This window comes from Lolium rigidum, chromosome 7, assembly GCF_022539505.1.
Source record: "Lolium rigidum isolate FL_2022 chromosome 7, APGP_CSIRO_Lrig_0.1, whole genome shotgun sequence".
Classification (NCBI taxonomy): Eukaryota; Viridiplantae; Streptophyta; class Magnoliopsida; order Poales; family Poaceae; genus Lolium; species Lolium rigidum.
The window spans coordinates 238,665,758-238,679,257 of record NC_061514.1 but is presented as its reverse complement, the minus strand read 5'-3'; the positions used below and the strand labels follow the sequence as shown (position 1 = coordinate 238,679,257).

Genomic DNA, 13,500 nt, shown 5'->3' with positions numbered 1-13,500 from the left:
CTCCCCTATTTTGTACCATGCACATCCCGCTTTCCCATCCCCGCCGCCGTTTCCCATCACCTATAGCCGAGCACGAGTGCCGCATGTAAAAATCGCCCTAACTTCACCATGAATGTTGCCGCGTGGCCGCAAAAGGAGGGATGCAACACGGGGACTTCCCGAGGAGTCACCCATCCTAGTACTACTCTCGCCCAAGCACGCTTAACCGGAGTTCGATGGGATCCGGTGCTGTTTAGTGCTTGGTATGATCGCATCCGACATATTGCACTCATTTTCCCTTATGCTGTGCCCCTCACCACTCCTTCTCTCCCTATTTTGTACCATGCACATCCCGCTTTCCCATCCCCACCGCCGTTTCCCATCACCTATGGCAGAGCACGAGTGCCATGCAAAAATATCGCCCTAACTTCACCATGAATGTTGCCGCGTGGCGCAAAAAGGAGGGATGCAACACGAGGACTTCCCAGGAGGTCACCCATCCTAGTACTACTCTCGCCTATTACGCTTAACAGCGGAGTTACGATGGGATCCGGTGCTTTAGTCTTTGGTATGATCGCATCAGACATGTTCGCACTCATTTTCCCTTATGCTTGCCCCTCCAGCTCCTTCTCTCCCCTATTTTGTACCATGACATCCAGCTTTCCCATCCACAGCCGTTCCCATCACCTATAGCCGAGCACGAGTGCCCGCAAAAAATATCGCCCTAACTTCACCATGAATGTTGCCGCGTGGCGCATAAAGGAGGATGCAACACGAGGACTTCCCGGAGGTCACCCATCCTAGTACTACTCTCGCCCAAAGCACGCTTAACCGGAGTTCAGATGGGATCCGGTGCTTTAGTCTTTGGTATGATCGCATCCGACATGTTACGCACTCATTTTCCTTATGCTTGCCCCTCCAGCTCCTTCTCTCCCTATTTTGTACCATGCATCCAGCTTTCCCATCCCCACGCCGTTTCCCATCACCTATGGCCAGAGCACGAGTGCCGCAAAAAATATCGCCTAACTTCACCATGAATGTTGCCGCGTGAGCGCAAAAGGAGGGATGCAACACGAGGACTTCCCAGGAGGTCACCCATCCTAGTACTACTCTCGCCCAAGCACGCTTAACCCGGAGTTACGATGGGATCCGGTGCTTTAGTCTTTGGTATGATCGCATCCGACATGTTACTGCACTCATTTTCCCTTATGTTTGCCCCTCCAGCTCCTTCTCTCCCTATTTTGTACCATGCACATCCGCTTTCCCATCCCGCGCCGTTTCCCATCACCTATAGCCGAGCACGAGTGCCCTAAAAAAATATCGCCCTAACTTCACCATGAATGTTGCTCGCGTGACGCCAAAAGGAGGGATGCAACACGAGGACTTCCCGGGAGGTCACCCATCCTAGTACTACTCTCGCCCAAGCACGCTTAACCCGGAGTTCAGATGGGATGCAGGTGCTTTAGTCGCTGGTATGATCACATCCGACATGTTCGCACTCATTTTCCCTTATGCTTGCCCCTCCGCTCCTTCTCTCCCCTATTTTGTACCATGCACATCCCGCTTTCCCATCCCCACCGCCGTTTCCCATCACCTATAGTCGAGCACGAGTGCCCGCAAAAAAATATCGCCCTAACTTCACCATGAATGTTGCGCGTGGCGCAAAAGGAGGGATGCAACACGAGGACTTCCCAGGAGGTCACCCATCCTAGTACTACTCTCGCCCAAGCACGCTTAACTTCGGAGTTCCAATGGGATCCGGTGCTTTAGTGCTGGTATGATCGCATCCGACATGTTCTGCACTCATTTTCCTTATGCTTGCCCCTCCCGCTCCTTCTCTCCCTATTTTGTACCATGCACGTCCAGCTTTCCCATCCCACGCGCGTTTCCCATCACCTATAGCCGAGCACGAGTGCCCGCAAAAAAATATCGCCTAACTTCACCATGAATGTTGCAGCGTGGCGCTAAAAGGTGGGATGCAACACGAGGACTTCCCGGGAGGTCACCCATCCTAGTACTACTCTCGCCCAAGCACGCTTAACTTCGGACTTTTGATGGGATCCGGTGCTTTAGTCTCTGAGTATGATCGCATCCGACATATTCGCACTCATTTTCCCTTATACTTGCCCCTCCCGCTCCTTCTCTCCCTATTTTGTACCATGCACATCCCGCTTTCCCATCCCACGCCGTTTCCCATCACCTATAGCGAGGCACGAGTGCCGCAAAAAAATATAGCCCTAACTTCGCCATGAATATTGCCGCGTGGCGCAAAAGGAGGGATGCAACACGAGGACTTCCCGGGAGGTCACCCATCCTAGTACTACTCTACGCCCAAGCACGCTTAACCGGAGTTACGATGGGATCCGGTGCTTTAGTCTTTGAGTATGGTCGCATCCGACATGTTACGCACTCATTTTCCCTTATGCTTGCCCCTCCGGCTCCTTCTCTCCCCTATTTTGTACCATGCACATCCCGCTTTCCCATCCCCACCGCCGTTTCCCATCACCTATAGCCGAGCACGAGTGCCATAAAAAAATATCGCCCTAACTTCACCATGAATGTTGCCGCGTGGCGCAAAAGGAGGGATGCAACACGAGGACTTCCAGGAGGTCACCCATCCTAGTACTACTCTCGCCCAAGCACGCTTAACTCGGAGTTCGATGGGATCCGGTTGCTTTAGTGCTTGGTATGATCGCATCAGACATGTTACGCACTCATTTTCCTTATGCTTGCCCCTCCAGCTCCTTCTCTCCCCTATTTTGTACCATGCACATCCCGCTTTCCCATCCCCACGCCGTTTCCCATCACCTATAGCCGAGACACGAGTGCCGCATAAAAAATATCGCCCTAACTTCACCATGAATGTTGCCGCGTGACCGTAAAAGGAGGGATGCAACACGAGGACTTCCAGGAGGTCACCCATCCTAGTACTACTCTCGCCCAAGCACGCTTAACCCGGAGTTACGATGGGATCCGGTGCTTTAGTCTTTGGTATGATCGCATCCGACATGTTCGCACTCATTTTCCCTTATGCTTGCCCCTCCGCTCCTTCTCTCCCCTATTTTGTACCATGCACATCCGCTTTCCCATCCCACGCCGTTTCCCATCACCTATAGCCGAGCACGAGTGCATGCAAAAAATATCGCCCTAACTTCACCATGAATGTTGCCGCGTGGCGCAAAAGGAGGGATGCAACACGAGGACTTCCCGGAGGTCACCCATCCTAGTACTACTCTCGCCCAAGCACGCTTAACCGGAGTTCGATGGGATCCGGTGCTTTAGTCTTTGGTATGATCGCATCCGACATGTTCTGCACTCATTTTCCCTTATGCTTGCCCCTCCAGCTCCTTCTCTCCCTATTTTGTACCATGCACATCCCGCTTTCCCATCCCACGCCGTTTCCCATCACCTATGGCCGAGCACGAGTGCCGCAAAAAAATATCTCCCTAACTTCACCATGAATGTTGCCGCGTGACGCATAAAGGAGGGATGCAACACGAGGACTTCCCGGAGGTCACCCATCCTAGTACTACTCTCGCCCAAGCACGCTTAACCCGGAGTTCGATGGGATCCGGTGCTTTAGTGCTGGTATGATCGCATCCGACATGTTTTGCACTCATTTTCCCTTATGCTTGGCCCTCCCGCTCCTTCTCTCCCCTATTTTGTACCATGCACATCCCGCTTTCCCATCCTCACCGCCGTTTCCCATCACCTATAGCCGAGCACGAGTGCCCGCAAAAATATATCGCCCTAACTTCACCATGAATGTTGCCGCGTGACGCAAAATGGAGGGATGCAACACGAGGACTTCCCGGAGGTCACCCATCCTAGTACTACTCTCGCCCAAGCACGCTTAACTTCGGAGTTCTGATGGGATCCGGTGCTTTAGTGCTGGTATGATCGCATCCGACATGTTCTGCACTCATTTTCCCTTATGCTTGCCCCTCCCGCTCCTTCTCTCCCCTATTTTGTACCATGCACATCCCGCTTTCCCATCCCCACCGCCGTTTCCCATCACCTATAGCCGAGCACGAGTGCCCGCAAAAAATATCGCCCTAACTTCACCATGAATGTTGCCGCGTGACGCAAAATGGAGGGATGCAACACGAGGACTTCCCAGGAGGTCACCCATCCTAGTACTACTATCGCCCAAGCACGCTTAACTTCGGAGTTCGATGGGATCCGGTGCTTTAGTGCTTGGTATGATCGCATCCGACATGTTCCGCACTCATTTTCCCTTATGCTTGCCCCTCCCGCTCCTTCTCTCCCCTATTTTGTACCATGCACATCCCGCTTTCCCATCCCCACCGCCGTTTCCCATCACCTATAGCCGAGCACGAGTGCCCGCAAAAAAATATCGCCCTAACTTCACCATGAATGTTGCCTCGTGACGCAAAAAGGAGGGATGCAACACGAGGACTTCCCAGGAGGTCACCCATCCTAGTACTACTATCGCCCAAGCACACTTAACTTCGGAGTTCTGATGGGATCCGGTGCTTTAGTGCTGGTATGATCTTATCCGACATGTTCTGCACTCATTTTCCCTTATGCTTGCCCCTCCCGCTCCTTCTCTCCCCTATTTTGTACCATGCACATCCCGCTTTCCCATCCCCACCGCCGTTTCCCATCACCTATAGCCGAGCACGAGTGCCCGCAAAAAAATATCGCCCTAACTTCACCATGAATGTTGCCGCGTGACGCAAAAGGAGGGATGCAACACGAGGACTTCCCAGGAGGTCACCCATCCTAGTACTACTCTCGCCCAAGCACGCTTAACTTCGGAGTTCTGATGGGATCCGGTGCTTTAGTGCTGGTATGATCGCATCCGACATGTTCTGCACTCATTTTCCCTTATGCTTGCCCCTCCCGCTCCTTCTCTCCCCTATTTTGTACCATGCACATCCCGCTTTCCCATCCCCACCGCCGTTTCCCATCACCTATAGCCGAGCACGAGTGCCCGCAAAAAAATATCGCCCTAACTTCACCATGAATGTTGCCGCGTGACGCAAAAAGGAGGGATGCAACACGAGGACTTCCCAGGAGGTCACCCATCCTAGTACTACTCTCGCCCAAGCACGCTTAACTTCGGACTTCTGATGGGATCCGGTGCTTTAGTGCTGGTATGATCGCATCCGACATGTTCTGCACTCATTTTCCCTTATGCTTGCCCCTCCCGCTCCTTCTCTCCCCTATTTTGTACCATGCACATCCTGCTTTCCCATCCCCACCGCCGTTTCCCATCACCTATAGCCGAGCACGAGTGCCTGATACGTCTCCGACGTATCGATAATTTCTTATATTCCATGCTACATTATTGATGATATCTACATGTTTTATACACATTATATGTCGTATTTATGCATTTTCCGGCACTAACCTATTAACGAGATGCCGAAGGGCCAGTTCCTGTTTTCTGCTGTTTTTGGTTTCAGAAATCCTAGTAAGGAAATATTCTCGGAATTGGACGAAATCAACGCCCAGGTTCCTATTTTTGTCGGAAGCATCCAGAACACCCGAGAAAGGTCAGAGGGGGGCCACAGGCCCACCAGACACCACCCTGGCGCGGCCTGGGGGTGGCCCGCGCCCCCCTTGCGTGTCGTCGCCTCGTTGACCTTCTGACGCCGCCTCTTCGCCTATATAAAGGTCCCTGACCTAAAACTTCGATACGGAAAAGCCACGGTACGAGAAACCTTCCAGAGCCGCCGCCATCGCGAAGCCAAGATCTGGGGGACAGGAGTCTCTGTTCCAGCACGCCGCCGGGACGGGGAAGTGCCCCCGGAAGGCTCCTCCATCGACACCACCGCCATCTCCATCAACGCTGCTGTCTCCCATGAGGAGGGAGTAGTTCTCCATCGAGGCTCGGGGCTGTACCGGTGTTATCACCAGAATTTGACCGACTCAGAGGTGGGCCGCGATCAAGATGGGTTTGAAGAATATACATGGAAGAAATACGTGAATCGGCCTTGTGCAACGTTTGGGCTAATTTGCCCTTGTATCATGTAACATATTAGATTACGAGTCGGTTAGGAGATAGAGTTTTACCCGTGCACGGTTAGGTGCACGCCTGAGTTAGAAAGTCCCTTGGACTATAAATATGTATCTAGGGTTTATGAAATAAACAACAACCAACGTTCAACACAAACAAATCTCGGCGCATCGCCAACTCCTTCGTCTCGAGGGTTTCTCCGGTAAGCACCCTGCTGCCTAGATCGCATCTTGCGATCTAGGCAGCACAAGCCTATCTCGTTGTTCATGCGTTGCTCGTGCTGAAGCCTTTTTGATGGCGAGCAACGTAGTTATCTTAGATGTGTTAGGGTTAGCATTGTTCTTCGTATCATATGCTGTCGTAGTGCAACCCTTGTACATCTAGCCGCCCTTACACCTATCTTAGGTGTAGGGGCGGCACCCCGCTTGATCATAGTTTAGTAGATCCGATCCGTTACGGTTGCTCCTTGTTCATCAAGGATTAGTTTAACATCCGCAATAGTTAGGCCTTACAAAGGGTTGGAGGATCCAGCGGCGTGTAGGGTGGAGTTTGCTAGCCCTAGACAGGATGTTCCGGGGATCAACCTCGTGTTGGTTTTTAGGCCCTGTCTAGGATCGGCTTACGGTCACCGTGCGCGAGCGCGAGGCCCAATCGTGAGTAGGATGATCCGATTATGCGGTGAAAACCCTAAATCGTCGTAGATCGCATAAACTTTATCTTGATCAAGCAGGACCACCATATATTCGGACACCTTGTACGAATCATGGGTGGATCGGCTCTTTGAGCCAATTCACAGGATAACCTGAGAGCCGATCGAGGCTCGTATTTAACGTTTACGTGTATGCCATGCAGGAAACTAAGCGAGGCATCATCCAACACCTTCCTGACCAGGTATAGGTCAGGTGGCACGCCCTTGCGATAGCATCGGACGTGTGACCGAGGAGGCTTTGCGGGCCGTCGCTCCGAGGGACCGGGGCCGGCCGCAGCCCTAGTTGTTCCCGGCTCTACTCGTGTTGCCGGTCGCTGCCCGCCGGTGGGTTTCGACCGCAACACATTCCGGCACGCCCGGTGGGACCATCTTCGACATCCACCGCATCGCCATCTACATCCGAGATGGCGGAAAGCACTCCGGTCAAGTACGAGGATCTGACCGACGAGCTCAAGAAGAAGCATGACGAGATCAAGGCGGTCCTCGAAGCCGAACTCATCGGCTCTTTCCACAGAACACGCTCCCATGGCGTCAGATGGAAGGGGTTCTCACCTGAAGGCGCACTCGATGGAGTGGACCTTTCCACCCCGTCCGAAGAACGTACCAGGTCGCTGCGTCAGGAGGTCAGCTTCATGGTGGCTCATTCGCTGCACCGCCACTCTGAGAGCCTGGTGAACACTTTGGAGCGTGTCGCTCTGCGCGTGATCCAGGAAGTCACGAGCCATCAGTACCCTCTGTCAAGACCAGCTCGCGGGACCTGTCAAGGAGAGGTGCCACTCCAGTCCCGTCCACCGTTGCCATGCGCATCGGCAGCACCGGAAGTGCCGAGTTCACCGGCATACGCCGTTAATGTGGTAGAGTGTACTTACCATGGAGAAGGCCAGCCAGAGTTCTCTTGCAATATCAACATGGTAGGACCTGGACACCGCTCTGGTAAGCACGGAGATGAGGGCAGTTGCTCTCATAGCAAAGACACAGAGGAAGCCGCTCCACGCGATCGGCTCCGCCAAGACGGCAAGCGCTACGTCACAGAGGGAGAAGTGAAAAACATAAGATATCAGCGACCTCTCTCTGATCACCTCCTCAACAAGTATGTGAACCAGTATGACCAACGCCGGCGATACAGCGACGGGGATGATGAAGATCGTCTGGCTAGGGACGACAGTAGACGTCGTCGGCATGATCACGACGAGGAGCGATACGAGCGCCACGCCAAAGAAAGGTCGAGGGAGCAAGACGATGTGGATAAGCACTGGGACTGCCCCTTCTTCAGACACTGCTGGGATTCAGGAATGAGCCGATTGCCAACAATCGGCAATTGCCCAGAATGTAGACAAAGGAAGAAGGATGCAGCTAACGTGTCCGTGTTCAAGCGTCTGGGGCCTCTCCCGCCTCGGAACAAGCATGTTGAGTCCGCTCGGGTGGAAGATCTCGAGGAACTGGAGGACGATGATGAAGAAGATAAGTATCATCGGCCGCGGTGGTGCCCTGATGGGCTCAGCCGTTCCCAGAAGCGAAGGGTTCAGCGTCTGCGTGGGTTGGAGGAAGCTGAAAGATTATACCCGCACACGTTGAGGAAGGCACGGCCTGATCCGGCCGCCAAAATTCAGCGAACCCCGGACGAAGAAGGTCGGCCACAAAGAAAAGAGTGGCGCCCCAAGCAAAGGAAAGCCGATGATGAGACATCGCCCGGCACAAACATGGTCTTCATCCTTCCAACGGAGTTTAGCGCTCAAGGATTATACGAAGCACCCGTGGCACAATTGGATCTGCGGCCCACGGCCGGTCATCTTTGAGAAGCCACGAGAAAGAAGTTACAGGCATCCGAAGGCCCCGTACTTGCGAGGTTACATCAATGGGCAGCCTGTCAACAAGATGTTGGTAGACACCGGAGCGGCAGTTAACATTATGCCATACTCCATGCTACGTCGGTTGGGACGCTCCAGCTCGGATCTGATCAAGACCAATGTAACACTGAGCGATTTCAACGGCCCAGCATCTGACGCACAAGGTGTTCTGAATGTGGATCTGACCGTGGGAAGGAAAACTGTCCCTACGACGTTCTTTATTGTCGACAGCAAGAGCACCTATGCTGTCCTACTAGGGAGAGATTGGATCCACGCCAACTGTTGCATTCCATCCACGATGCACCAATGCCTAATACAGTGGGATGGAGATGAAGTAGAAGTCGTCCACGCAGATGATTCGGTCGAGATTTCAACAGCTGGCATGGACGTTTGGGAGACATCAGGCCAAGAGCCACTCTCAGGCATCAATTTGGATGACTGCGAGCGCATCGACGTGACAAAGAACGGGGTTAGGCTGGTTTTATCCACAGGCCTGACCGTGTAACAAAAGCAAACATCGATGAGCAAACGTGGTGATGCCGATTCAGGTGATCGGCCCCAAGGATCTATGAAGGAACATTACAAAACCTTCATCGAACAAGCAACGTGGAGGCCGATTCCAGCAATCGTCCAAAATTAGCCTCACCATCTATCCTGCCTGGGTTCAGCATTTAACCCAACAGGAAGTACCTGAAGAGCCGATACCATCAATTCTCTTGACAGAATCGGCTTGGGGGGCACCTAGGTGGATAAACATGAGGACATGTAGTAGAAGCGTCTTACAATGCCCAGCAGCCCAAGATATCCTTAATGATGGGTATTGAAGTATGGGGGCCGATACATAAATCGGCCGTAAAAAATTCAAAAATTTTTAAGCACAGCCGATGCAGCAGACATCGCCTTGAGGTATACCTGTTATAATCAGAGGGTCAATGGAGCAGGAAGTGGGCCACGAAGAGAGACTCTAATGAAAGAACTCCTCAATGGAGTGGTTTAATGGCTCAGATCTTCTCTTCAAGAACAATGCCAAGAGCAGCGAAGACGTGCAGATCAGGTTAAGGATGGGTTGCATCAAATCCGCCAAAGGAAAGGAACCGATCAGACCCACAAGGCTCAGATTTGCGCCAAAGGAAGCCGACAACCCTTTTGCGACGGTTCAATGGAAGCATCCTTGCTGATGTTCTCGCCTTGATTAAAGGCTCGGGGGGCAGCTCATTTGGTGGATGCTCTATTTTCTGGGAGCCGATTGAAGTTGCATCGGCTGACCCTGCATCGCGGCCTTTTTCGAAGACACTGAGCTGCTTGCAGAGGAAGACTGCTAATCTGAGTCCGGCTTCATGGGCGTCTAAAAACGAGGGGTCTGATACGTTGCTATCGGCCTTGGTGTGGCAAGCTGGGGAATTGAAATTGAACTAATTAAAAGGTAAAACGGGAGAACAATTTTCATTAGGTCAAAGGAGCAGCTTTACAAGAAAGAGCCGATGGCTCTCAAAAGAGGGATCTGGTGCCTAGTGCACTGCTACTACTATGTCCTACTCTACTAGTCGTCGTTGTCCTCATCATCGCCATCGTCAATGTCGTCGGCGCTGCTCCCAGGAAGCTCCTCGTCGCTGCTGCCCCAGCCTTTGGACGGAGCTTCGTCTTCCTCATCATCATCATCATCCTCGCTGTCCGCCCAAGAGCGGAAGCGTTTCGTCGGCGGGTACCCAGCGGAGGAGGAGGAATCATCTTCCTCCTCCTCCTCTTCTCCCTCCTCGTCGTCATCTTCGTCCTCGCTGTCCGCCCACATGCGGGAGCGCTTCTTCGGAGGGAGCTTGGTGGAGGGGGAGGCCTTGGTCTTCTCTACTTCTCCTTCTTTCTTCTCCTTGTCGGAGGAGATGGGGTTCGCCTCGGAGTGGGGGTCGTCCTCATTCTTGTTCTTCGGCGACAGTTGGAGGGGGAGGCCTGAGGGGGAAGAGGAAGAGGAAGACATTGCTGCAGGGAAGAGGGTTTTTTGGATGCCGATAGCTGGAACAGAGGAAGAGGATGAAGAGGGCTAATCAGTCGGCATGGTTAAATAAAGGGAGGAGCCTAGTGGAAATTTAATGCTATTGCAGTTTCCGAGATGCTAAGGCTGTCAAGATTTTGTAGAGAGGCCAAGGAGGCGAGGCGAAATGATGGAAGATTCTGCGGCAGTCCTGCTCTGCCACGACATGACCCGACGAAAGAAAGCGTAATGATTTTGGAAATGTCATTTCCAAAACCAGGGGGGCATGTGTTATCACCAGAATTTGACCGAGTCAGAGGTGGGCCGCGATCAAGATGGGTTTGAAGAATATACATGGAAGAAATACGTGAATCGGCCTTGTGCAACGTTTGGGCTAATTTGCCCTTGTATCATGTAACATATTAGATTACGAGTCGGTTAGGAGATAGAGTTTTACCCGTGCACGGTTAGGTGCACGCCTGAGTTAGAAAGTCCCTTGGACTATAAATATGTATCTAGGGTTTATGGAATAAACAACAACCAACGTTCAACACAAACAAATCTCGGCGCATCGCCAACTCCTTCGTCTCGAGGGTTTCTCCGGTAAGCACCATGCTGCCTAGATCGCATCTTGCGATCTAGGCAGCACAAGCCTATCTCGTTGTTCATGCGTTGCTCGTGCTTGAAGCCTTTTTGATGGCGAGCAACGTAGTTATCTTAGATGTGTTAGGGTTAGCATTGTTCTTCGTATCATATGTCTGTCGTAGTGCAACCCTTGTACATCTAGCCGCCCTTACACCTATCTTAGGTGTAGGGGCGGCACCCGCTTGATCATAGTTTAGTAGATCCGATCCGTTACTCGTTGCTCCTTGTTCATCAAGGATTAGTTTAACATCCGCAATAGTTAGGCCTTACAAAGGGTTGGAGGATCCAGCGGCGTGTAGGGTGGAGTTTGCTAGCCCTAGACAGGATGTTCCGGGGATCAACCTCGTGTTGGTTTTTAGGCCCTGTCTAGGATCGGCTTACGGTCACCGTGCGCGAGCGCGAGGCCCAATCGTGAGTAGGATGATCCGATTATGCGGTGAAAACCCTAAATCGTCGTAGATCGCATTAACTTTATCTTGATCAAGCAGGACCACCATATATTCGGACACCTTGTACGAATCATGGGTGGATCGGCTCTTTGAGCCGATTCACGGGATAACCTGAGAGCCGATCGAGGCTCGTATTTAACGTTTACGTGTATGCCATGCAGGAAACTAAGCGAGGCATCATCCAACACCTTCCTGACCAGGTATAGGTCAGGTGGCACGCCCTTGCGATAGCATCGGACGTGTGACCAGGAGGCTTTGCGGGCCGTCGCTCTGAGGGACTGGGGCCAGCCGCAGCCCTAGTTGTTCCCGGCTCTACTGTGTTGCCAGTCGCTGCCCGCCGGTGGGTTTCTGACCGCAACAACCGGTAGCTATGTGGTTCATCTCTCTCCTATGTGCTTCAATACAATAATCTCATGAGCTGCCTTACATGATTGAGATTCATATGATGATGCTTGTAATCTAGATGTCATTATGCTAGTCAAGTGGGTTTTACTTATGTGATCTCCGGAGACTCCTTGTCCCACGTGTGTAAAGGTGACAGTGTGTGCACCGTGTGGGTCTCTTAGGCTATATTTCACAGAATACTTATTCACTGTTATGAATGGCATAGTGAAGTGCTTATTTATATCTCTTTATGATTGCAATGTGTTTTGTATCACAATTTATCTATGTGCTACTCTAGTGATGTTATTAAAGTAGTTTTATTCCTCCTGCACGGTGTAATGGTGACAGTGTGTGCATCCGTGTTAGTACTTGGCGTAGGCTATGATTATGATCTCTTGGAGATTATGAAGTTAACTATTGCTATGATAGTATTGATGTGATCTATTCCTCCTACATAGTGTGAAGGTGACAGTGTGCATGCTATGTTAGTACTTGGTTTAGTCGTGTTGATCTTTCATGCACTCTAAGGTTATTTAAATATGAACATTGAATATTGTGGAGCTTGTTAACTCCGGCATTGAGGGTTCGTGTAATCCTACACGAGTTAGTGGTGTTCATCATCCAACAAGAGGGTGTAGAGTCTAGCATCTATCTATTTATTCTGTTATGTGATCAATGTTGAGAGTGTCCACTAGTGAAAGTATGATCCCTAGGCCTTGTTCCTAAATATCGCTATCGCTGTTTGTTTACTGTTTTACTGCATCTATACTTCCTGCAATATTACCACCATCAACCACACACCAGTCCTGGATAGCAAAGCACTTTTCTGGTGCCGTTGCTACTACTTGCATTTATTCATACCACCTGTATTTCACTATCTCTTCGCCGAACTAGTGCACCTATTAGGTGTGTTGGGGACACAAGAGACTTCTTGTTTTGTGGTTGCAGGGTTGCATGAGAGGGATATCTTTGACCTCTTCCTCCCTGAGTTCGATAAACCTTGGGTGATCCACTTAAGGGAAACTTGCTGCTGTTCTACAAACCTCTGCTCTTGGAGGCCCAACACTGTCTACAAGAATAGAAGCTCCCGTAGACATCAGTGCCCGCAAAAAAATATCGCAGGTGTGTTGGGGACACAAGAGACTTCTTGTTTTGTGGTTGCAGGGTTGCATGAGAGGGATATCTTTGACCTCTTCCTCCCTGAGTTCGATAAACCTTGGGTGATCCACTTAAGGGAAACTTGCTGCTGTTCTACAAACCTCTGCTCTTGGAGGCCCAACACTGTCTACAAGAATAGAAGCTCCCGTAGACATCGGTGCCCGCAAAAAAATATCGCCCTAACTTCACCATGAATGTTGCCGCGTGACGCAAAAAGGAGGGATGCAACACGAGGACTTCCCAGGAGGTCACCCATCCTAGTACTACTCTCGCCCAAGCACGCTTAACTTCGGAGTTCTGAATGGGATCCGGTGCTTTAGTGCTGGTATGATCGCATCCAACATGTTCTGCACTCATTTTCCCTTATGCTTGCCCCT

At 51.5% G+C, this 13,500-nt stretch overlaps 9 non-coding genes and 9 pseudogenes across 9 annotated transcripts; all 18 read right to left on the bottom strand.

The window, feature by feature from the left end:
- Positions 1–137: 137 nt before the first annotated feature.
- Positions 138–256, bottom strand: LOC124679800 (annotated as a pseudogene).
- Positions 257–442: 186 nt separating this feature from the next.
- Positions 443–561, bottom strand: LOC124679807 (annotated as a pseudogene).
- Positions 562–742: 181 nt separating this feature from the next.
- LOC124679796 lies at positions 743–860 on the bottom strand (annotated as a pseudogene).
- Positions 861–1,041: 181 nt separating this feature from the next.
- On the bottom strand, positions 1,042–1,160 carry LOC124679799 (annotated as a pseudogene).
- Positions 1,161–1,345: 185 nt separating this feature from the next.
- LOC124679795 lies at positions 1,346–1,465 on the bottom strand (annotated as a pseudogene).
- A 184-nt stretch (positions 1,466–1,649) lies between these two features.
- LOC124679556 lies at positions 1,650–1,768 on the bottom strand. Its single transcript, XR_006995031.1, has one exon. It is a non-coding gene; the product is annotated as a 5S ribosomal RNA (ribosomal RNA).
- Positions 1,769–1,952: 184 nt separating this feature from the next.
- LOC124679788 lies at positions 1,953–2,073 on the bottom strand. The gene has a single exon (XR_006995247.1). It is a non-coding gene; the product is annotated as a 5S ribosomal RNA (ribosomal RNA).
- Positions 2,074–2,255: 182 nt separating this feature from the next.
- LOC124679812 lies at positions 2,256–2,375 on the bottom strand (annotated as a pseudogene).
- Positions 2,376–2,561: 186 nt separating this feature from the next.
- LOC124679798 lies at positions 2,562–2,679 on the bottom strand (annotated as a pseudogene).
- Positions 2,680–2,866: 187 nt separating this feature from the next.
- Positions 2,867–2,984, bottom strand: LOC124679808 (annotated as a pseudogene).
- Positions 2,985–3,165: 181 nt separating this feature from the next.
- LOC124679804 lies at positions 3,166–3,281 on the bottom strand (annotated as a pseudogene).
- A 184-nt stretch (positions 3,282–3,465) lies between these two features.
- Positions 3,466–3,581, bottom strand: LOC124679783. The gene has a single exon (XR_006995242.1). It is a non-coding gene; the product is annotated as a 5S ribosomal RNA (ribosomal RNA).
- A 188-nt stretch (positions 3,582–3,769) lies between these two features.
- Positions 3,770–3,887, bottom strand: LOC124679633. The gene has a single exon (XR_006995104.1). It is a non-coding gene; the product is annotated as a 5S ribosomal RNA (ribosomal RNA).
- Positions 3,888–4,074: 187 nt separating this feature from the next.
- On the bottom strand, positions 4,075–4,193 carry LOC124679752. Its single transcript, XR_006995215.1, has one exon. It is a non-coding gene; the product is annotated as a 5S ribosomal RNA (ribosomal RNA).
- A 188-nt stretch (positions 4,194–4,381) lies between these two features.
- On the bottom strand, positions 4,382–4,500 carry LOC124679755. Its single transcript, XR_006995218.1, has one exon. It is a non-coding gene; the product is annotated as a 5S ribosomal RNA (ribosomal RNA).
- Positions 4,501–4,687: 187 nt separating this feature from the next.
- Positions 4,688–4,806, bottom strand: LOC124679598. The gene has a single exon (XR_006995071.1). It is a non-coding gene; the product is annotated as a 5S ribosomal RNA (ribosomal RNA).
- A 188-nt stretch (positions 4,807–4,994) lies between these two features.
- LOC124679603 lies at positions 4,995–5,113 on the bottom strand. Its single transcript, XR_006995075.1, has one exon. It is a non-coding gene; the product is annotated as a 5S ribosomal RNA (ribosomal RNA).
- Positions 5,114–13,342: 8,229 nt separating this feature from the next.
- Positions 13,343–13,462, bottom strand: LOC124679911. Its single transcript, XR_006995330.1, has one exon. It is a non-coding gene; the product is annotated as a 5S ribosomal RNA (ribosomal RNA).
- Between the last annotated feature and the right edge of the window lie 38 nt (positions 13,463–13,500).